The sequence below is a fragment of the Phalacrocorax aristotelis genome, chromosome 6 (genome assembly GCF_949628215.1).
Source record: "Phalacrocorax aristotelis chromosome 6, bGulAri2.1, whole genome shotgun sequence".
In the NCBI taxonomy this organism is placed as follows: domain Eukaryota; kingdom Metazoa; phylum Chordata; class Aves; order Suliformes; family Phalacrocoracidae; genus Phalacrocorax; species Phalacrocorax aristotelis.
Genome location: NC_134281.1, coordinates 27,309,754 through 27,332,777, shown reverse-complemented (window position 1 = coordinate 27,332,777; position 23,024 = coordinate 27,309,754). Strand labels below are relative to the sequence as shown.

The 23,024-nt window shown below is 38.9% G+C and overlaps 1 long non-coding RNA gene across 2 annotated transcripts in view; it reads right to left on the bottom strand.

Moving 5' to 3' along the window:
- Positions 1-23,024, bottom strand: part of LOC142058350 (uncharacterized) — a 50,415-nt gene that overhangs the window by 17,929 nt on the left and 9,462 nt on the right. The gene's annotated exons all lie outside the window — the stretch shown is intronic.

Genomic DNA, 23,024 nt, shown 5'->3' with positions numbered 1-23,024 from the left:
GGTTAGTATTAATCTCCAAAGACAGCCAGATTCTCTCACCTGTTCTGGTTTTCCTTTCTACTTCAGGAAGACCAGTGGGTTAGTGCTATGGACTTTCTGTTAGTAGTATTCGTCCAAGGTTATGTGTCTTAACAGCCTAAATAACAACTGATTACATATGTTAGACAACTGCCTTACTATCCAGCTATATTAGCTGGACACTAAACAATTTACATGATACTGGATGTATCCCAACATATTTCTGTGATCAAATTTTCCCTGTTTGCAAAACTTGGCATTTTTATGCATATTTCTTACATTTGAGTTCACATTAGTGAATGCATCTGTTCTCAGTTACTGCTAAAAGTAGGAATGATGACTTGCAGAAGTGACTTTTCTGTCTATTTTTTAGGACAGTAAGTTTGTGATTAGCTGTGATGTCAATGGATTCCACAGATATTTTGAACAAGTTGCTGCTACCAGGTTTATAACAATATCAGACCAACATGTAAGAGGCAGTAATGAAGGAACAAGAATCCAACATACCAATCTCACTTCCTTTCCCAAAGAATCCAACAGCCAAACAACTTAGAGGATTTGTCATCTCAAAACACTTAAGGTAAAAACCTTGGCAGCATCAAATAGGTAGTTTTAATATGAAATGTACTCCTTAATAAAAGTAATTATCTTCAGAAATGATTGATGATTTTAAAAAAACTCTATAATGAACAGACTACATTTCATAATCAGATTTTCTATGTTTTTTGACTTTTTTCTTCATTTGAACAAAAAGGTTTTTGAGCGCAAAGCAAGGAAATGCTTGTCCTCCATTTTGTTCTGAGCTCTCATTTCCTTTTTATACTGTCCTGAAATAGTGTTTTGCTGTAGAGTGATTTTTCTTGCTTATTCATTGTTACTATTCTTCTCCGAACTCCCTCTGCTATTGTACTGGTTTCAAATGTAAGGGTATATGCCTGAAAACTCCTACTGCTGTATATTGGTTTATCATCTTGCTTGTAAGAAACAAAGATTCACAGGTAGCTTACAACTCTTGGATTTGGCAGCATGGAAATGTTAATGCTTATATTCCATGAATTGATTAGTTTGTGGGAAAGCAGTTATAGAAAGAAAAAGGGAGAACTGGAAAATGAAAGTGATCATAGGCAGAACGGTGCTTTTGTGAGCAAAGTGTGATGAGTTTCATTTAAAAAAAAAAAGAGTAGAGGTAAAAGTTAAAAAAGCAGTTGAGAAATAAGGCAAAGTTATATAGCTCAAAGGTGTTGCTTGGGAGAAAAAAGTCACTTTGTTTTATAGATTAAATATCAATTTATGTAACTGAACATGAAAATATGCACCAGGGAAATACTCCTGTAGCAAATAAGGTTGTATTTATAGAATAATAATATAAATGTGTTTACAATAAGGTCTACATTTTTACCTTAAAAAAAAATATTACAATTCTAAACTCTAAAAAAGTAATTTTGTAGACCTCTAATTCCTGTTATAATATTACTGTTAATTTCTACAGTTCAGATAAATAGACCATCCAAGTGACTCATGATATTTTTCAGAACATGGTCACAGTGTACTCTAAAATAATGAGAATTGGTTTACAGCCAAGGGAAATGAAAGTGAAGAATCATTTTAAACACAATTCAGAATCACTATCCTGATTGCAGGACAGGGAAAAACCACCCTCTTTGGATTGTGCCAGCATCAATTTAAATTGACACTGCAAAGCTAAGAATCCACCTGGGAAGATAGAAAAGTAAGTGTCAGCACTCCCTTTTGAACTGGATGAAAGCATGAAGCGCATTTCACAGAAATGGCTGATCATATCCATTGTAATACTGTTTTATGAAAGGATGAAAATCCCACTTTCATGATAAACTTTTTGATATCTTCTCTGGGTGGAGTGACAGTTATTCTACCTTATCCTTCTACCAAGATGAGAAAGAAAAGTAAAAATGGATTTCTCCCAGCAACGAGTGGATACGGCCATGTATGATTTATACTGAAAATTAATAAATAAGAACAACCTCCATCACAGGAATATTTTGCTTTATGTATGTTGGGTGTATAAGCAAACTCTATTTATAATGAGCAGGTTGCTGATTAATAGAGGTATTTAATTCTGCTTACAATTTATAATTAACATTTTCTCATTCTCTATTCTGCTTCTTATGCTCGAAGGTACTATCATGGGTATTTAAGTGATGAAGTTAGTTTGTCATAGTCCCTGCAGTCATGAACCATTTTAAAAATTGAACCATGTGGAGAGATGATTGATGTGAAAAGGAAACCATAGTGGTAAACTACTGCACCTTAGACAGCTCCTTCCCATATATCACTCTATACACAAAAGCCCTCCAGATTAGCCTTGTTTAAATATTATTTGCATTTAAATTGCAGGATAGGTTATAGACTGTGTGCTTTATGAACAAGGCTAAATGCTAGAACCAGCAGTTATATACTCTTTTAAACAGTGAAATTCACTGCTGCATTTTGAAGGCACAGTTATAAGCAGACTGCAGAGTCAAGGACATAAGAGGAAAATCTATTTTGATGTTTGTAAGGTTAGGGGCTAAGAGGCAGTGCGGAAATGCACTGACTCTGGGTTCTGAATTGTGAATAAAGGGAAGTATTTCCACATTCTTAGTAGCACCTTTGTAAACAGATTTTCATTAACGTATTGTATAGCCTTAATGGATTTTCTATACACTGTTTTTTGTTATTTTGCAGTTAAACTTTAAAATGTTCTGTAGAACTGTAGTATGGTGATAGAGTACTACAATGTCACTTCTACCCATAGCTTAAGAAATGAAGACTCTAACTGTATATTGATGCTAAATACCATTGTTAAGAAGCCCAGTTATATTATTTTCTATGCTCAGTTTGAATAAGTGCAGCAGGTCAGTCATTCTGAATAACAAATCAGCTTTAAAGCCTTTCCAAAATATAATTAATTATTTGAAAAATCCATTGTTGATTTTAATTTTCCAAAAGGTGGTTTACAGTTTTAAAAAAGGACACTTTTCTTCTCCAGGACCTTTCAAAATTCAGCACCTATCTATTTAACAGACTGCCAAAAACCCAAGATGTGCATTTCCATTACAAAAATTTTCTCATGCAAAAGGTTATAAAATGGAAAACATAATTAAAAAATTTCTATATGTGTTAAAATCTGTTGGGCTTCCCTTCGTTGTGCAATAAGGTAACAAAATGCCTGTCGAAATTTGTTAGAGAAGGGTATGACAATGTTCTTAGGAGACTACTAGTATCAAGGACCTCATTTGGTATCAAAGAAGTCTGCCAATTCAGAGTATTACAGATGAGATCCTGGAAAATACTGTCTGACAAAGAATCTGGTCTTAATCCAGAAACTAATGGGAGAATGGAGTATGTGTGGGGAAAAAATTTCCAGTGGCAAAGGTGATTATTGAAAGATTTCATCAAAAGAATGAAGCTGTGTCACAGTTTGCTTGCTGTGACTTTCAGGGCGCTGGTAATCAGGAACAGAGCTTGGTAAATCATTCATAATGAATAAAGAGTTCATTTTAGAAATATGAGATCATTTGTCCATAAAGTTAGAGAGTTACTTACTTGAAATGTTCAGCTACAAAATTGTAATAACTCACAAGCAGCTCAATGGAAGTTCTTCTAATATGTGAGACACTTTAAGGGTAGAGATTGCATTTACAGTGTGTTTGCATAGGTCATTGAGATGCTGCATTTGATTACAGTCTCTAAGACAAAATTTTAAAAAAAGAAATGAAGCACAGCATAAATTACATTTCTCTATGCAATATGCATAGTAGCTCCAGTGGACTGTGGCATGACTAATAGCAAAACATTTGCAAGTTCTCATATTTTGCCTTGTCATAGAATCATAGAATCATAGAATAATAGAATCATAGAATCATTAAGGTTGGAAAGACCTCTAAGATCATCAAGTCCACCTATCAAACCAACACCACCATGGATGGGGATAATCTCTTTAGCAAGACCTGTTGTGACAGGACAAGGGTTAATGGTTTTAAAGTAAAGAGGGGTAGATTTAGACCGGATATAAGGAAAAAGGTTTTTATAATGAGGGTGGTGAAACACTGGAACAGGTTGCCCAAAGAGGTGGTAATGCCCCACCCCTAGAAACGTTCAAGGTGAGGTTGGACGGGGCTGTGAGCAACCTGATCTTGTTGAAGATGTCCCATTTCAGGGGGACATCACTCAGGGGGGTAGGACTAGAGGACCTCTAAAAGTCCCTCCCAACCTAAACCACTCTATGACTCTATGATTCTATGCCTCCTAAACGATGTTCTGAAGTGCCACATCTACACGTCTTTTAAATACCTCCAGGGATGGTGAGTCCACCACCTCTCTGGGCAGCCTCTTCCAATGCTTGACCACTCTTTCAGTGAAGAAATTTTTCCTAATATCCAATCTCAACCTTCCCTGATGCAGCCTGAAGCTGTTTCCTCTCATCCTGTCACTTGTTACTTGGGAGAAGAGACCAACACCCACCTCACTACAACCCCGTTTCAGGTAGTTGTAGAGGGCTATAAGGTCTCCCCTCAGCCTCCTCTTCTCCAGGCTAAACAACCCCAGCTCCCTCAGCTGCTCCTCACAAGACTTGTTTTCTAGACCCTTCCCCAGCTTCGTTGCCCTTCTCTGGACATGCTCCAGCAACTCAATGTCCTTCTTGTACTGAGGGGCCCAAAACTGAACACAATATTCAAGGTGTGGCCTCACAAGTGCCAAGTACAGGGGCACGATCACGTCCCTACTCCTGCTGCCCACACAATTTCTGATACAAGCCAGGATGCTGTTGGCCACCTTGGCCACCTGGGCACACTGCTGGCTCATGTTCAGCCAGCTGTCGACCAACACCACAGGTTCTTTTCTGCCAGGCAGCTCTCCAGCCACTCTTCCCCAAGCCTGTAGAATTGCATGGGGTTGTTGTGACCCAAGTGCAGGACCCAGCAGTTGGCCTTCTTGAATCTCATACAGTTGACCTTGTCCCATGGATCCAACATGTTCAGATCTCTCTGCAGAGCCTTCCTACCCTTGAGCAGATCAACACCCTGTGCTGGTTGTGGCTGGGAAGGGGTTAATTCTCCTCACTGTGGGGGGTTGGTTACCTTTCCAGCTTCCCGTGCTCTGCCGCATTGGTGGGAGGCTGGGAGGGCCAGGGCCATGGTGGGGGCGGCTGACCCCGACTGGCCAATGGCAGGTTCATTCCATACCATGTGACACCATGACCAGTATATTAAGAGGGGGCAGTTTGAGGGTGCACTTGATCCCCTCATCCAGATCATTGATGAAGATATTAAACAAGACTGGCCCCAACAGTGAGCCCTGGGGAACACCACTCGTGACCGGCCACCAACTGGATTTAGCTCCATTCACCACAACTCTCTGGGCTCAGCCATTTAGCCAGCTTTTTTACACAACAAAGAGTACACCTGTCTAAGCATGAGCCTCCAGCTTCTCTAGATGAATAGTGTGGGAGACAGTGTCACTTCTCTATCTGTTAGCTTTCACCTTATTTAGGGCTTGAAACTTTTACTATTCCCAGACCAGGTCTGAGTCAGTTAGTAGTCGCTGCCATAATTAAATCTAATTAATTCTGAACACTTTGAAAGTGTGAGGAGCAAGCACTAGGCATAGAACATCAAAGGACAGGGTAAGAGATCAGAGCTGGATGGGAGACCTGGTGGGAGACTGTGGGAACCAGGATTACCGTACTTAAAACTGTTCTCCCCAGCTTCTTCCTACAGCAGCTGCCTTCACCCTATATGCCATGCCACTCACGCTGTCTTTTCAGAAGCACAAGCAGAGTATCTCAGCCAGGGTCTGCTCCCCCAGGCAAGCTGCACATGACCAAAGTTGGTATTGACCTAGCAAATATGATTATTTGTGATTTCATGTATATGTGTACAGTAGGTGGAGGAAATATTTTGAGCAATACATGTGAAATATTTGGATAACTGTTGAGACTCTGTTAGTGATTATTAATCCTGGTCGTAATTCCAAAAAGTGTCTGCTCTTTATTTGTATCTCAGAACAGCATCTCAAAATAATAGGTTACACACAAAGTCAAGGACACTGGGTTCACTGATGCATCAGCTGCTTTCCCAAGTGGAATTCTTTACAGATGGTTAATAATCTGTTCTGCAGTAAGAAGTTTACAGCATTTTTTTCTTAAACTAGAAGTGCTAGAATTGTATATAAAACATAACTTCTGGTATTTCATTAAGGTTACTGACCTTGTGTCTAGGGGAATAATAAGATGCCAGAAGGCTGCAGGAAATGCAAATAAAAATGATACATTGTTCTGGGACTGTTGTTTTTAATGCAACTAATATGTTGTATTATAGAAGCATTAATTCTATAATGTTATCATTGGCTTGAGAATAGTAGGCTAAAGCTGAGAGCTACTCACACATATCCTCAGTCACAGGAAGTTTTTTAATGTACTTTTTTAACCATTTCTCCAATGGTCTATAGCAAGATGGTATAGCGCAGACATTCATATTGTCAAATTTTAGACTCCTAGCATAAATAACTCAGTTAAGAAGTTTTCATGTTAAAATACACAAGTTAGCTTCCTGATCTGGTTTACACTATGGGGAAGCCTGTCTTTCTCCTGTTACTACAAAAAGAACACAGAGTTCCTGAATGTTTAAAATTTGAAATAATTTTCTTCTTCTCTCTTTAATTATTTTAAATATGTTGAGTGTTAAACTTCATCTATTGTGCTGTGTATTTAAACTGTAATTTCTGTGTACCTTGAGGAGAAATCTGTAATGGCAGTTTTAAGTTCATTCCAGCACAGCATGTGTTCAGGAACTGGTCCCTTCTACAGCACTGGTAAGGGAAAACTGATTATTTTAATTCATAGTAATTGTCAAGAGCTTTTGTGGACTGTGCCAGTAGGTAAGAACTAGTGAGATTCCAAAGGTACCTACCAGGGTGCCTTCACTTGCCAAATGTTAATCTTCAAAGGAATCTCTCTTCTATGAATCTTTCAGTGATCATTCAAAACATCTGCAGGGCAGCTTTCTGCTGCAAAGAGGACTGCATACTCCTTATGTCAGACTGCAGAACTGATCTCTGAAAGTAAGTTAGTCTTAACAGCCACTATTATTTAAAAAGTATTGTGTACCTGATTTTGAGATAGTAATATGAAGAAGCAACAAAATGTTTCAAATATCTTCTAGGGAGACCGTATAAGCTATAGTCTATGCAAGACAAGTTTTCTCTTCTTCAGCTATATCATCATCTTAAGGGAAATGTCATGCTGTTAAAGTGTTCTTAAGAGCTGTGTTTGTTACAGTAGAGTATATAAAAACCGTGAATATGATCAGCTATAAGGAAGCACACTAATTATTACAGAATCCCTTCTCAGGTTTTTCAGGTGGGTTATTATTGTCATCAAAACTACTTCCACTTTCAAACAGCAATATTATTTTTGACTGGATGAAGGGTCTAGATAATCAGCACAGAGGAAACTTTAAAGGAAACTCCAGAAATCCTCTTCTGTATTTTCACAGCAGCCACTATACAAGATTCCTACCCTAGTATGAGGGTTTAGATTTCACCATGGTTGAAATATGTAATAATAATGACAATATAAGGCTTTTAGCAATCGATGTTGGCAATATATGCTAGATCAGGCAGAAACATCAAATAGGAAAAGAGTATTCTGATTAATACTATAATGAAAAAGAGAAAGATAATTTCATAAACTACTGAGATGTCGTGCAACTAGCAGAAATTAACTGGAATTTTTATTTCACTTGTAAGCGCCTGAGAATAACAAAGACCTTGAAGATGGAAAAGGCCATTAGGCTGAGAATGAAGGGCAAACCTGTCAGGGAGGGATGTTTTGTTCTGATGACTGCTCTGTTCAGAGGGTTTTTTCTCTTTTCTCCAATTAATGGAAGAAATATGACTGCTGCATTGAGAGGCTACTGTCAGGGACATGAGAGCACTAATAAGCCTCATCAGCCCTGATCATCCCCACTTGTGCCTCACAAAACCCACCCCTGGGCCCAAGACCACATGCCAGCCTCTCTGGACTGTCCAAAAGTGTTATTGATCTCCAGCCCTGTCACCGCCCTGCCCTGCCTGTCCATGGACCTGCTGAACCAGGTCCCAACCACAGGTTGACGTCCTGCTATGGCCCTGGCCAGCTGTCCTGAGTCTGTGTCTGACCCTGGCACTCCTCACAGGGTCGGATCCTGGCCACCATCCACAGGCTGACATCCCAACCTTTCCTCAGCTCATCCCCATTCATAAGCACCAATGGGATCTGAACGTAAAGGCCCATTAAAATAAACATTGACAGGCATATTCCATATTTAGAAACAGTAACCAAATGCTTAATTTGCAGATTTTCCCACAGCCTAGATGGAAAACAGTCTGTATGTCCATCTGTGCACTCCTCCAAGCAGCTGTGAGCATGCAACGCACAAATTCTTCAAAGGTTATAGTTTTTAGTCTCAGCACCTAATTAAAGTATGTTCAGCATGTTTGATATGAAAGCCCATCACTATTTTATGTAGCCAGCTTTTCCTCTGTGTTGCTCTTATCTCACTCTTTACAAATGTATTTGTTTTTCGTTGTACATTTTTAAAATAGAGTTACTACCTTGCAAGTACTTAAAAAAATTATCTTGCTAATGACATGACTATAATACAATTCCTTTGGTTATTGCATACTAACTGCAACATGCAGTTCAGCAGCATTTAACTCAGTAATATCTTATATCTCCTGCTACATGTTAGTGAATGTCATTAAAATGTGTACACCCCTAATCATTCACTGAGACAATTGTTTTGCACACATGTACACAGGGAACATCTATGCAAGATATGAAAAGAGTTTCTTTTAGCTATGTGTTTACAGAAACAGTGGGGGAATCAAAGGTCACATAAACTGTTACGTAAAATGCTATCTGCAGTATGCATCAGCAAGTTAAAAAGAAAAGGTTTGATTAAGAGTTCCATTAAATATTTATATTAACTGTAAACATTCTCACCTAGGAAAATCCTTTGCATTCCTAATTTACATTGAATTAAATAAGAAAAACTTACATAGGTATTTCTAAAATACATTTGCAATAATATACATGCCAAAAATTAGTATTATAATATAACATAATGTATTGTGTTATAGATTTATTGCATATTAGATATTGTTAAATATTATAAAAGGAAAAAATTAAGAGAAAATGTATTTAGCATCCTGTCCTATAATAGAGAAAACTTCTGAAGGACTCCCTGTAGAGGAATTCCTCTAAGTTTCATTCTTCCACATTTCATAAAAATTATGCAAGGCAAAACAGAGTAAAAAGCATCAAACTTCATTTTAAGAGCTTAAATGATAATCAGCTGGAAAGTTTACATTCTAGTGTTAGAATTGTCACATATTTTCAGTAATCTTAATGTGTTAATTTTTACGTTTCCAGGTTCCTAATTTGTTGGTCCATCTACACATAAGCACCACACAGAATTCATTTCCCTAGAAATCCCTTCCAAATTTAGTATGTTACCTGCTTTTTCAAATGTCATGTGTTGGCTTTTTTGATTTAAAACTTGTAACAGCAAAGTCAAATATCCTATTATGCATCACTTTCAGAAGTGATAGACATTAGCAGCCCATTAAAACAAGTGAGTTAAATAGAGATATGTTTTTTAATTTATAACACGCTTACAAGTAGTGCCAAGTCACAAAAAAATTGTCTTGCTTTTATGAGGTCTGTCCTTTCTGCTTTATCCTCTCTTTTCAAACACAGAATCATTTCAAGAAACATCAGAGGACTTTTTTAAAGACACTTGCCCAGCTTTTTATGATACCCTTCATTGACTGCTCTGATGAGTTATTAATGAACTTCCTTAGACATAGGGGACAACGTGGCAAAACCCTATAATTTATTGTCATTATGAACCATTATTTCTGAGATAAGAAAAAATGGGAATTATTAGAATAGTGCTAAAAAATTCTATTTGTAAGGAGAAAATAAATAAATAATCAAATAAATAACCAGGGGAAAAAACCTAACTTATAAGCCAGGGAAGAATTAAAAATATCAAAACCTCTCAATATTTCACTTTTCCTTCATAAACTTAAAAGAGTAAGAAAATTATTGCTACAGCAATATCGGCACCTCCTCATTCTCTCTATATTTTTACCAAAGAAGCAAGTAGAGGACCAAAGACACTGATAATGGCAATGCTCATACGAGAAGTGAACATATGGCAAGGGCAGAATGTGCCATATATCAGTTTTTCTTTGCCTTCTTTTGTATTTAAAATAAGAAAATAAGGTAACCAGTTTTTCTCACTTATGTTACACTAACATATTGCTCTCCTCCCACTCCCCAAAATTATCAGCAGTCTATGGTTTTTCAGCTGCTGCTGTACACAACTGTACTACAAAAAGGAGAGGATAAAATTATCAAACCTGCTAAGCTATTCCAGTTTTTGTAGTCTTTTGCATTTAGTGAGACCGACACTTCATGAGAAAAGGAATTGTATTGACAATGAGCAGAAAGGCAGCAGCAAATAAGCAAATATGTAAGACCCCCTGTTACTCTTATCTACTTTTTTCATGTGTGATGACTTTGAAGGATTCCCCAACTTCTCTATGGGCTTGAGAAACTGACATGATACAGTTACCTTGACACAGAATTTATCTCCTTGAGGTTTCTTGGGTCAGCCTTAAGTGCTTATATGTCTAAAACCTACAGACAGTTCCATTCTGTTGCCCAGAACACCTGATTTACCAAGGTCTAAATACCAACAGTACCATCAGTGGTGCTAGTAGTAATATTTAAAGTTAAGCAAGTTTGGTTGTCCTCCTGAGTTGAGGCCAAAGATGTAGTGTCAGCAAGAGAAATCTTAGTCAGGAGTCTTACAGAAACAACTTCCATGAAGATCAGATCTCAAAATATCCTCTTCAAATCAATTTTGTGGAATTATTCTAGTTCACAGAAATAATCAGTACATTTTTTTTTAGTAATACCATATATATATAAAAAACAATATCTATATAATCTTCTTCTAAATTAAATAAGTCTTTTCTACTAAAGATCATGAGCGTCTGTTGGAAAATTACTAGTAAATTCAATTTCTCATCTGTGTATGCCAGTTAAATTGAAATAGAAGGAAACAAACATACTAAAGTTACAGTTGCAGAAGCAACTATACTGCAAATGAGGATGCTTGGAAGTGATGGTTGCAATATTGTTTCTAAAGTTTTAAATTTTACCTCTCTAGTTTATATCATGTTTCAATGAACTGAGGATTATTTTTTTTAAAGTTGATGTGCGTGAATCCAGTTATACTGATAGTCATTATCAAGTCAAATGAGATGTTACAAACAACCTCAAGGGCAGCTTGAGCTCCCTGAAGGGAGAACTAGGAAAAAAATTCTAATTAATGGAATTTTTTAAATATCTGCAAATGTTTGGGTAACTATTTGAAAAATAGTCTACACTAGTAGATTAGACAAGTTCAGGGAAATTTGCTGGATTTGCTTGCATGCTTGGTAGTAGAACTCCATGCTGTAAAATAAGTTGAATTTGTCTTAACTGAGTAAGGATCCTTTGTGTATGCTAACTCACAGTGGTCAGGATTTATTTGTGCTACTGCTATGAGGTCCATACCACATTGGTAACAAGCAGTTCTACCAGTGTAACAACATTAAGGATTGAGTTCTAATGCCAAGAAATGTCTTCTGGAAATGTTTAATTTTTTTTGGTATAAATGTCTCTATGGGATTATCATGTCCCCATATCAAAAGAGAACAATGATATGTTTACATGTGGCTGTGCTGTCTTAAGAACTAAACCAAAATGTCAATGTTCTGGAAATCTTCTATGAACATACAAACACAGAATCACAGAATCATTTAGGTTGAAAAAGGCTTTTAAGATCATCGAGTCCAACTGTAAACCTAACACTGTCAAATCTACTACTAAACCGTATTCCGAAATGTCATGTCTACACGTCTTTTAAATACTTCCAGGGATGGTGAGTCCACCACCTCTCTGGGCAGCCTCTTCCAATGCTTGACCACTCTTTCAGTGAAGAAATTTTTCCTAATATCCAATCTCAACCTTCCCTGATGCAGCCTGAAGCTGTTTCCTCTCATCCTGTCACTTGTTACTTGGGAGAAGAGACCAACACCCACCTCACTACAACCCCCTTTCAGGTAGTTGTAGAGGGCTATAAGGTCTCCCCTCAGCCTCCTCTTCTCCAGGCTAAACAACCCCAGCTCCCTCAGCTGCTCCTCACAAGACTTGTTTTCTAGACCCTTCCCCAGCTTCGTTGCCCTTCTCTGGACACGTTCCAGCACACTCTGAACTGCTGCTTTTTATCAAAAAACACACAGACATAAAGGGAAGGTCATGACCAGATTTGTTTTAAATCAAAGGAAATCATTATAGAAGAAGCCTTTCTAAAGACATAAATTGCTTTATGAATCAAGAACAAAGAAAAAGCATGAAATACAGAAAGAAATGGTTTGAGCATCTTTGGCAAGTTTGGAAAATGTTGTAAGACTTTACATAGTACAGTTACTACTGATACACAAGCCATGACGTGAAAGGTGACCCATCCCCAGCTTCCAGCAGAAACCACACCCCCTCCCAGCAGCCTCAGGGGCTAATTCCCAGAAGTCTCTCCACTCTTCCAGTCATGTGGTCAGTTGCGATTGGCTGCAGGACCCACTGCACCCACCAGTTTACCCAAAAGTACGCCAGGCCCTTCTCCTACATACTCCTACTCCTACAGAGGATGCCTTTTTGTTTTGTTCATCATTTTATAGCAGGGAGCTGCCATTTTGTTGAACATGATACTGCTCTGTGACAGGATGATGGTCATTTCTTGATATCATCAAAAGCACACATATTCTGAGGCAGCCCTTTGATTGGCTGCCAACCTCCTTCAGACCTGGAAGGACTAAGCTATAAAATATATACATTCATATACACAAACCGTACATAAATAGGTTTTTATATGTAGATAAATTTATTTATACACATAGATTTATATACAGTATGTGTTTATATAGAAATAAAGGAGTGTACCAATATGTATAAATATATATTTAAAATATATTTAAATATAATATATTTAAAATTTAATATTGACTATAAATCTATAGTCTATACTCTATAATCTATAATCTATAATATATAATATATAATATGTAATATTTCATTTATATATAGATACACTATTTTATAAACTTATTTAAATATTAATATGCATGTATGTGTATATTTTATATGTACTTTTATAGAGCTATAGAAATGAAATACATATACCATAAGAGCATAGGTATAAAATGGGTAAAACATTATTTAATAAGAACTAATGGAATAATTAAAATTTAAATGTGAACAAAAATGTAAACAAAATGTTTAAATGTAAAAAAAAATAAAGGTTTGGGTCAGAATCCTCCAGTTTACCAGACTGCAGAACAAAACAAAATGGCGCCGTCCTGGATTACAAGCAGAAATTAAAATTAATGACTAGGGAAGAAATCAGGCAATGAGTGTGATGATGATGGCAAAGAAGATGTGAACATGAAAGTATAAATAATTGTGTACTTTTATACTTACAGTCCCTAATAGGCTCAGTCAAGGTAGTAGTTATAGGGCAAAACCTATGAGGCAGATGAGAAGTTAATTGGTGAGGTCAGAAAAGACCAAGACCTACAGCCAACCCACAGTCTGTGAGAAGCAGAGCCTTATCTTCCACTTGATTATGGTGATGGCAGTATGCCTCAATATTGCAGACCTGCTGATGGGGAAAAGCACATACTCTCTGGTTTTTGAGCATCTTACAAATTCTTCCCAGCTTCCCCTTGTCTCATGTGTGATATTAGAGGAGTTAGAGGGAATGAGTGAGTTTCCTGTGTCACTGCAAAGGAAGAGAAATGGAGTGTTAGTAAAGAAGACCAGAATCCTTAAAGCTTCCTTCCTCCCTCCAGTAAATACACAGTTGGGACAGAAGAAAATCCATTATTCCTGTTTCTTAGATAGAGAACTAAAGCATGAAGGGGCTAAGTGATTTGATTCAGATAGATTATGAATATGATTATAGAAGAGATGGGAAGTGAGATCTAGGACCGTTCCTGGTTTTGTTTGGGTTTGGGGTTTTTTCCCCTTTTCCTATCAATGGAAAATCTTATCCTATTTTTGTATGTATTCCCTTCCTGCTTATTATTTTATCTTTATAGTGCAAAGTTCTTAAGATATGGGGGATTTAAAACTTCCACGCTGCTTTGCACAGCACTGCTTTGGTCTAGCAGCATTGCTTTGGTCTTTTAGAAGCACATCTCCAGATGGTATAGAATAAATCATAAGTAACTAAAATACAATAAAAAAATCAATAGATAGCCTAACTAAAGTAACAAATTGCTGTCCAACCAGCTTATGTAAAACTGCAAACCTTCCCACTGGGACAAATCTTCAGGATCTAAAAAAAAAGGTCTTATAGCTTAAAGAGTTGTGGAATCCTGCTGATGATATGTGTTCAGAATTCATTTAAAAAGTAAGCCAAACTACATCATAAATTTTTCAAGGAGACAATGGAAACATGGAATTTGTGGTCATTGACTCTTGCTGAAGGCTGATCCTGTAGATGTGTATTTGTCATTTCAATTGCACAAAGTCATTTTTTTGGTTTTTCATGGCTGACTGAAGGGTTAGAGTGCCAGTGAAAACATCACATTGAAATAGCATGTCAGAAATATTGCACAAGGCGCTGGGAGCTGCTTTAAGAGACCTTGTAAAATATTGCTCCTTCTTACACCAAACATAGGGGTAAGAGTATTTCTAATTTGCCTTTTAAGTCAATTGGCACTTTGTCTGAACTGGAACGATAGGGTTAGGCTGTAAGGGAATTTCAGTTTCTGCCAGTACATGTGAAGATGTTCTTTAAAGGCAGTGAGCTACTTGCATTGGCTTTTACTAAACAATAAATAAATTGGCTATTTTAATGTTCCTTGAATAGTATAAAAGCATTGAATCTCTCCTTTAGCCGTTCCACTGAAAAACATTTAATTCTTGTCCTCTGTTGAATTTATCTGAAGAAGGGTTATTAATTTTCTTTTCAGTTACTCTTTGCTTAGGGAATATTCCTCAGTGCTCTTCTGGCTTGAGCTATGCTTGAAGGTTTTGCCAGTATAAGTATGTCAAACAAGAGTGTGAAAAATCATTTCCCTGTCAATCGCATCTTTGCTAGAAATAAACAGCATGAGTAAAGTACGTGACTGAAAAAAGAGTGAATTTTTAGCAGTTAACCAAATTTGTACAGGGAGCTAGAATAAGCTATGCTAACAAATATATTCCTTTGATGATCAGGTTTGTTGTTATGTCAGTTAACAATCACTCTCTAATAAAAGTAAAGTATTGTTTCTACTCTTCCCAGGTCTCCTAACCAGTTGTCTGCCTGTTGTTTTGTTTTGTTACTTTGTTGTAATAAATTCAACCTGATATGGGTTTTTACTCTGTTTACAAGAGAAAGCAGGCGTTTTTGAAGGTTGCTTTTGGGTTTCCTGTCAAGTTCCCTATGCCTTTTCTGCTATTAGCTGTAGACTTGATTTGTTACACTTCAGTTGCCTGGAAAAATGAGGTATGGACTTCTGGCAGTCTCCCCTGGGCCTGAAGCACCTTGCCAAATACCTGTTGAATCAGTTATGATGTAGATGATACTCAGACAAAAGTAAGCAGTATGACATGGGAGGCGCTATTCAAGGCCAAATACAAGCACTGGAACTAGTGGGAAGCATGTGCGTACTACATGAGACCAGGATGACGTTCTGACTCAGTGTGTCATAAATGAGATGCCTTAAATGGAAGAAAAATGTTCCTTCACAGAAGTGATATGAAGCCAAAGTACAAGTGTGTTGATGTTGAGATGTGGTAGATATGTCTGAGATGTGGTAAGATGTTGAGACACTGCATTCGAGTCCACATATATTTTCAAAGTTCTGAATCGAGGACTAAATTAAGGCAGCAGGGCGAGGCAACAGTGATGTTGATAATAGTGATTAAAGCACATATATGCAGCATCCAAAAGGAGACAAGTTCTGTATTGATGGAACCCAGAAATGGCTCCTACTGCAACCATCATGGATTATTGGATGTCTTTTTTCTTAAAATGAGTTTAATAAAGTCAGAGACTTTATACAGTGGTACTATCTTAGTTTATATGTGTTCCAGTTGACGAAAATTTCACTGAACATTGTTTATGGTGAGAGATCAATATTTGCCTGGTACTGCCTTAGAAAATGCAGTTGTCCATATGTATTAGGTAAGGTGCTAACATTGTTGAACAGTGCCCCAGGCAAGCAAATATTCTATATTATTTTTTTCCTGTAACAGAAATTTTATTTCGAATTTGTTCAGTATGGATTTGGTAAAGATTCTGATTTTGAGAAAAGCAGACTGGTACTACAATAAGAGAAACAGAGAAACACAAACTAAAGTACTAAAAAGCCAGGTAACCACAAGTTCCTCTTTTGCAGAAGTATGAAATCAGGAATGGAATTCAAATGCTTAACTTCAAAAACATCCTGTAATTTTAAACATCTTTCTTTGTGGACCATTTTGCATAAAGTCTGTATAACCTTTGCATACAAGTATTAAATATTATAAGAGCAACTGAAAGTGTTATTCCTATTAAAAAAAGAGTAATTACTCCGCTAAAAAGGATAGAAGCTCTGTGTTAAATGGAAAATAAGCAGGAGCATCTAAATCAAGCAAAAAACTTAATTCCCCAACAGAACTAGAGCACTATGTCCAACCAAGAAGTATGTGGACCCTCAAGGAGAATACAGAATCTAGGTTTTCTAGTCTTTGGACAGTATTAGGACAAGTGTTGTCCTCTTATTTCTAATGTACCCAGTGGGACTGAAGTGGTAGCCTTGAGCATAGGAATGGTTAATTTCTGGATTCTAATGTGTCTTAACTTCAACTGTTTCATCCTTGCCAGCAAGCAGGAAGGTTTGGTCTGTAGGTCTTCCCACTTTCCTTCCTGTAACCTGTTTGCACAGTGACTCAAGTTAAAATGATAGGGCATCTACTCAGTCCACAAGACAACCAATCCTAATCAGTGTCATGGTGGTTCTACACTACTATAGCACAAACTTTTCCCAGGAGACATAGCTGAATGAGAAAAATGTAAGAATTTTCCCATTTATAATTTATTAACTACTGCATCTATTGTTCCTCTCATTACCTAAGATAAACTAATATGAAATTAAAAGGTAATACATGTATGCTTTACGGATTTAACCTCTGAGCACTAAGGACCCTTGTTGTGTTCATACATACAGACCTTGTAGGTGCCTAGATGTCACCATAATGCTATGGTATAAGCATTAGTGTAGGAATCTTTTTTTTGCTTTTTCATTTAGAATTTTATTGAAACACATTAATAGCGAGCCTGTCAAAGCTGAAGAAAACAAAACAAAACTAAATAAAAAACCCCTCTGCTTCTACTTATTAGAGGGGAAAAATGGTAGGTTGTGTTTTGTTTTTTTTTAAATGAGAGACAGCTAAAAGAAAGCTTCATATTTTGTTCTTCTGGGGTTTTTTCTTACTCATTTAAATCCTCATATGCTTTCCAGTAGGGATCAAGAGGTGAAGGTAGAGAAGCGTTATCAAATCTTAAATTAGTGTTGTTGTTTCTTCTCTCAGGAGATGTAACTTTTGACTGTATTGTCCCTTTGCATGTAGGTGTTTATGACTTCCCTTGTCCATTAAATATTGCAATCTGTTGGCCAACCTTAAGTAGTTTTTGGCAGAAAGAATGGAGTATTAAATTCTTGCTAAAATAGATGGCAAGACAGAAGACAGAAAATTAAGTACTGCCTTATTGAAGAAGACCACTGTATTAGATACCAAAGAATCCATATAAAATAATTATATGAGGAATTTTCATCCTAATAAGTTTCACTCCAAGGTTACACCATCAGTCGATACTGGGAAATCTAATCATACAAAAAAAAGCCAGAATAAATGAAAACTTTGCTAATTGTAATATGAGACAACCACCTGTATTATAGCTGAAATGAGAATAATGGTTTTACTTTAAAATATTCTTTTTAATAAAAAATCTGAAATAAAAAACAATTTTCTTTTTAAATGTGTCAAAACGAAATCCTGCGAAAGGAATACATGCTAATGTTAGAACTTTAAAGTTATAAATTAATAAGAACCTAACCAAATCACACACTTATCTTTATTTTTCCAGACTATTTTCTCTTAGTTTAAATAACTTTTTTTTTTAAAATAACCTATGTTCTGTATTCTCTGAATTGATTGCTTAAAGAAATCATGTGCTGATATGTCTATGTACATTATATTGTACACATATATACATGTGACATGACATATGACATGAATATACAGTCAAAATAAAATTACTAAAAATTACATTCACAAAGATTAGTGTGAGTGATCCTAAGAATAGAGACTAGAACTCTTTCCTAGAAATAAAGGCACCCATCTGCCAACCAGACAGGGAGTCACGAGAGTTTTGCTCCCTTCCAGGAGCTAAGATCTGAGACATCACTGAGAGCATGCCACAACTTGTCAAGTGCACTGATTATTATCCTCTGCTATTTTTCCATGTGGGCACAAATGACGCTGCAAGCCAGAGTCTGGGTAGAACTAAGCAAAACTATAAAGCTCTGGGAAAGCACGTGAAAAATATTGGTGCCCAACTTATCTTCTCCTCCATACTATGTGTTGGAGAAAAATGGGTGACCAGAAATAGGCAAATAATGCAAACCAACTCCTGGTTACATGGCTGGTGTCAGCATGAGGGTTTTGGCTTTTATGACAATGCAACGTTCTTCAACAACCATAGGCTGCTAGGGAGGGATGGACTCCACCTGTTGGGAAGGGGCAAGGGAATATTTGGCAGCAGGCTGGCAAACTTGGTGAGGAGGGCTTTAAACTGATGAACGTAGGGCGAGGGGGCCAAAGTGACAATGCTAATGCCATCATGTACAATGGGGAAATAAGACAGGACAACCTGAGCAGTGATAAAGGTGCCATAGCGGCCTCATGCAATAGCAACCAGGAGACCATCCACCTCAAAGGTGTGCATGGCTATAGTGGGTCCTCATACACACCGCTGGGGAAACCTACGTGCTCAAGTACCTTTCTGAAATGGCTGTACACCAATGCACGCAGCATGAGGAATAAACCAGAGGAACTAGAAGTCTGTGTGTGGTCACAGGGCCATGATCTCATTGCAATCACAGAGACATGGTGGGATAGCTCACACAACTGGAATGGGGTCGTGAATGGCTACAGGCTTTTCAGGAAAGGCAGACCAGCAAGGCAAGGTAGGGGAGTTGCTCTTTAAGTGAGGGAGCAACTGGAATGCGTCGAGCTCTGCCTTGCAGTGGAAGGAGAAAAAGTTGAGAGCTGGTGGGTAAAAACTGAGGGACAGCCAAAAATGGGTGACACTCTTGTGGGTGTTTGCTACAGGCCACCTGATCAAGAAGACGAAGTCAATGAGGCCTTCTACAGACAGCTGGAAGTAGCCTTGCAATCACAGACCCTGGTCCTCAACGGTGGGCTTCAACCACCCTGATATTTTCTGGAAAAGCAACACGGTGAGCCATGCACGATCCAGAAGGTTCCTGCAGAGCATCAAGGAAAACTTTTTGATGCAAGTGGTAGAGGAGCCAACGAGGCGAGATGTGCTGTTTGACCTTATCCTAACAAACAAGGAAGGGCTGGTTGAGGCTGTGAGAGTTAGGGGTAGCCTTGGTTGTAGTGACCATGAGGTGGCCAAGTTTAGGATACTGTGAGGTAGAAACAGAGCTATAAGTCGGGTTACAACCTTGGACTTCAAGAGGGCCAACTTTGGCTTCTTCAAAGACCTGCTGGGAGGAATCCCATGGGCTAGGGCTCTGGAAGGCAGTGGGGTCCAAGAAAGATGGATGGTATTCAAGGACCACCTGCTCCAAGCTCAAGACCGTGCATCCCCAGGAGGAAGATGTCAGGCAGAGGAGCCAGGAGACCCGCATAGATGAGCAAAGAGCTTCTGGAGAAACTCAAATGGAAGAGGGAGGTTGACAGTATGTGGAGAAAGGGACTGCCACTTGGGAGGGACATAGGAATGTTTTCAGGGTACGCAGAGATATGACGAGGAAGGCCAAGGCCCACTTGGAATTATATCTGGCAAGGGATGTCTGTCATGGTTTTAGCTGAGACAGAGTTATTTTTCTTCACTGCAACTGGCATAGTGCTATGCTTTGGACTTAGCATGAAAACAATGTTGAGATAACACACAGATGTTTTGGCTCTTGCTGGGTAGTGCTTGTACTAGTCAAGGACTTTTCTAGCTTCCCATGCTTTGCTGGGTGCACAAGAAGCCGGGGGGGGAGGGGGCACAGCTAAGAGAGCGGATTCAAACTGCCCAAAGGGGTATTCCATATTATGTAACGTCATGCCCAGTAGGTTACCTGGGAGGGGCTGGCCGGGGGAGGGAAGCAGCAATCGCAGCTCAGGGACAGGCAGTGTCAGTCAGCGGGTGGTGAGTGGCTGTATAATTTGTTTTTCTGTTTTTTTTTCCTTTTCCATTTTATTATATTATCATTATTGTCATTATTATAATAATAATAATTATTATAATGATAATTTTATTGTAATTATTAAACTGCGCTTATCTCAACCCACGAGTTCTTTTGCTCTTCCAATTCTCTCCCCCATCCCATGGGGTTGGGGGAGTGAGCAAGAGGCTGCGTGGTGTTTAGTTGCCAGCTGAGGCTGAACCGTGACAATGTCAAAGATAACAAGAAGAGCTTCTTTAAATACGGCAGCAGTACAAGGAAGGCTGGGGATGCAGTGGGCCCACTGCTGAACAAGGAAGGGGCCCTGGTGACACAGGATGCAGAGAAGGCAGAGTTATTGAATGCCTTCTTTACCTCGGTCTTTACTGCTAAGGCTGGGCCTCAGGCATCTCAGCACCCAGAGGAGAGAGGACAAATCTGGAGAAAGGAAGACTTGCCATCGGTCAAGAAGGACTGGGTCAGAGATCACCTATGCAAAATGGATCTTCACAAATTCATGGGCCCCGATGGGATGCACCCATGAGTGCTGAGGGAGCTGGTGGATGTTCTTGTCAAGCCACTCTCCATCATCTTTGAAAGGTCATGGAAGGCAGGAGAGGTGCGTAAGGACTGGAGGAAAGCAAATGTCACCCTAATCTTCAGAAAGGGCAAGAAGGAGGGCCTGGGAAACTATAGGCCAATCAACCTCACCTCCATCCCCAGAAAGGTGATGGAACAGTTCATTCTGGAGGTCATCTCCAGGCATGTAGAGGACAAGAAGGTTATCAGAAATAGTCAACATGGATTCACCAAGGGAAGATCATGCTTGACCAACCTGATAGCCTTCTACGATGGTGTGACTGGCTGGGTTGATGAAGGGAGAGCAGTGGATGTTATCTGTCTTGACTTCAGTAAGGCATTTGACACCATCTTCTATAACATCCTCACAGGCAAGTTAAGGAAGTGTGCGTTGGATGAGTGGACAGTGATGTGGATAGAGACGTGGCTCAACAACAGAACTCAGAGGGTTGTGATCAATGGAGCAGAGCCTGGTTGGAGGCCTGTCACTAGTGGTGTCCTCCAGCGGTCTGTACTGGGTCCAGTCCAGTTCAACATATTCATCAATGACCTGGATAATGGGATAGAATGTAACCTCAGCAAGTTTGCTGATGATCCCAAGCTGGGAGGAGTGGCTGATATGCTGGAAGGCTGTGCTGCCATCCAGCGAGACCTGGACAGGCTGGACAGCTGGGCCAAGGGGAACCTCATGAAATTCAACAAAAGCAAGTGCAAGCTCCTGCAAGGTCCTGCACCTGGGGAGGAACAGTCAGGTTGGGTGTTGAACTACTGGAAAATGGCTCTGTTGAGAAGGACCTGTGAGCGCTGGTGGACAAGTTAACCATGAGCCAGCAATGTGCCCTTGTGTCAAAGGAGGCCAACAATACCCTGGGATGGATTCAAAGGAGTGTGGCCAGTAGATCGAGAGAGGTTATCCTCCCCCTCTACTCTGCCCTAGTGAGACCACAGCTGGAGTACTGTGGCCAGTTTTGGGCCCCCCAGTTTCAGAAGGATGGGGAACTGCTCAAGCAAGTCCAGCAGAGAGCTACCAAGATGATCAGGGGACTGGAGCATCTCTCTTATGAGGAAAGGCTGAGACACCTGGGTTTGTTCAGCCTCAAGAAGAGAAGACTGAGGAGGGATTTCATCAATACCTATAAATAACTAATGGGTGAGTGTCAGGATGATGGACTAGGCTCTTTTCGGTAGTGCCCAATGACAGGACAAGGGACAATGGGCACAAGTTGGAACAGAGGAAATTCCCCTAAATATGAAAAAAACTTTTCCTGTGAGGGTGACAGAGCAGTGGAGCAGGCTGCCCATGGAGGTTGCGGATTCTCCTCCCCTGGAGACATTCGAAACCTGCCTGGACAGTTCCTGTGCCCCCTGCTCTAGGTGTCCCTGCTGAAGCAGTGGGGTTGGACAAGATGATCTCCAGAGGTCCCTTCCAACCCCTACCATCCTGTGATTCTGTGATTCTGTGATCACTAAATGGATTATATATTTTGAAAAAATCCACTGAAGTAGTCATGAACTCAACCTGCATTCACATTAAGTGTATTTCATCCTGCAAATCTGAGGTTCAAGGAAAAACCCAAGTATATGGTATGTATCTGATCATTTTCATCTTTAATTTCTGAGCCTTTACAGTGAGCTTTGGTTATTACGCATACATTCCAAATTACTTTGAAAAATCACTACCCCAAGTGAGCCTTTTATACCAGTGAACAGAATTCTAATTTCTTTGTTTTTCTGAAGAGTCTATTTTGGTTTCTTTAGAATGGGAAGTATGAGAGAAAATATTAGAACCATTAATTAACTGAGGTAGAAAAGTTATCTGGAAGGCAGGAGACTGTCTTAGGTGAAGGCAGAGTATCTAGAATTCTTTTTCACTT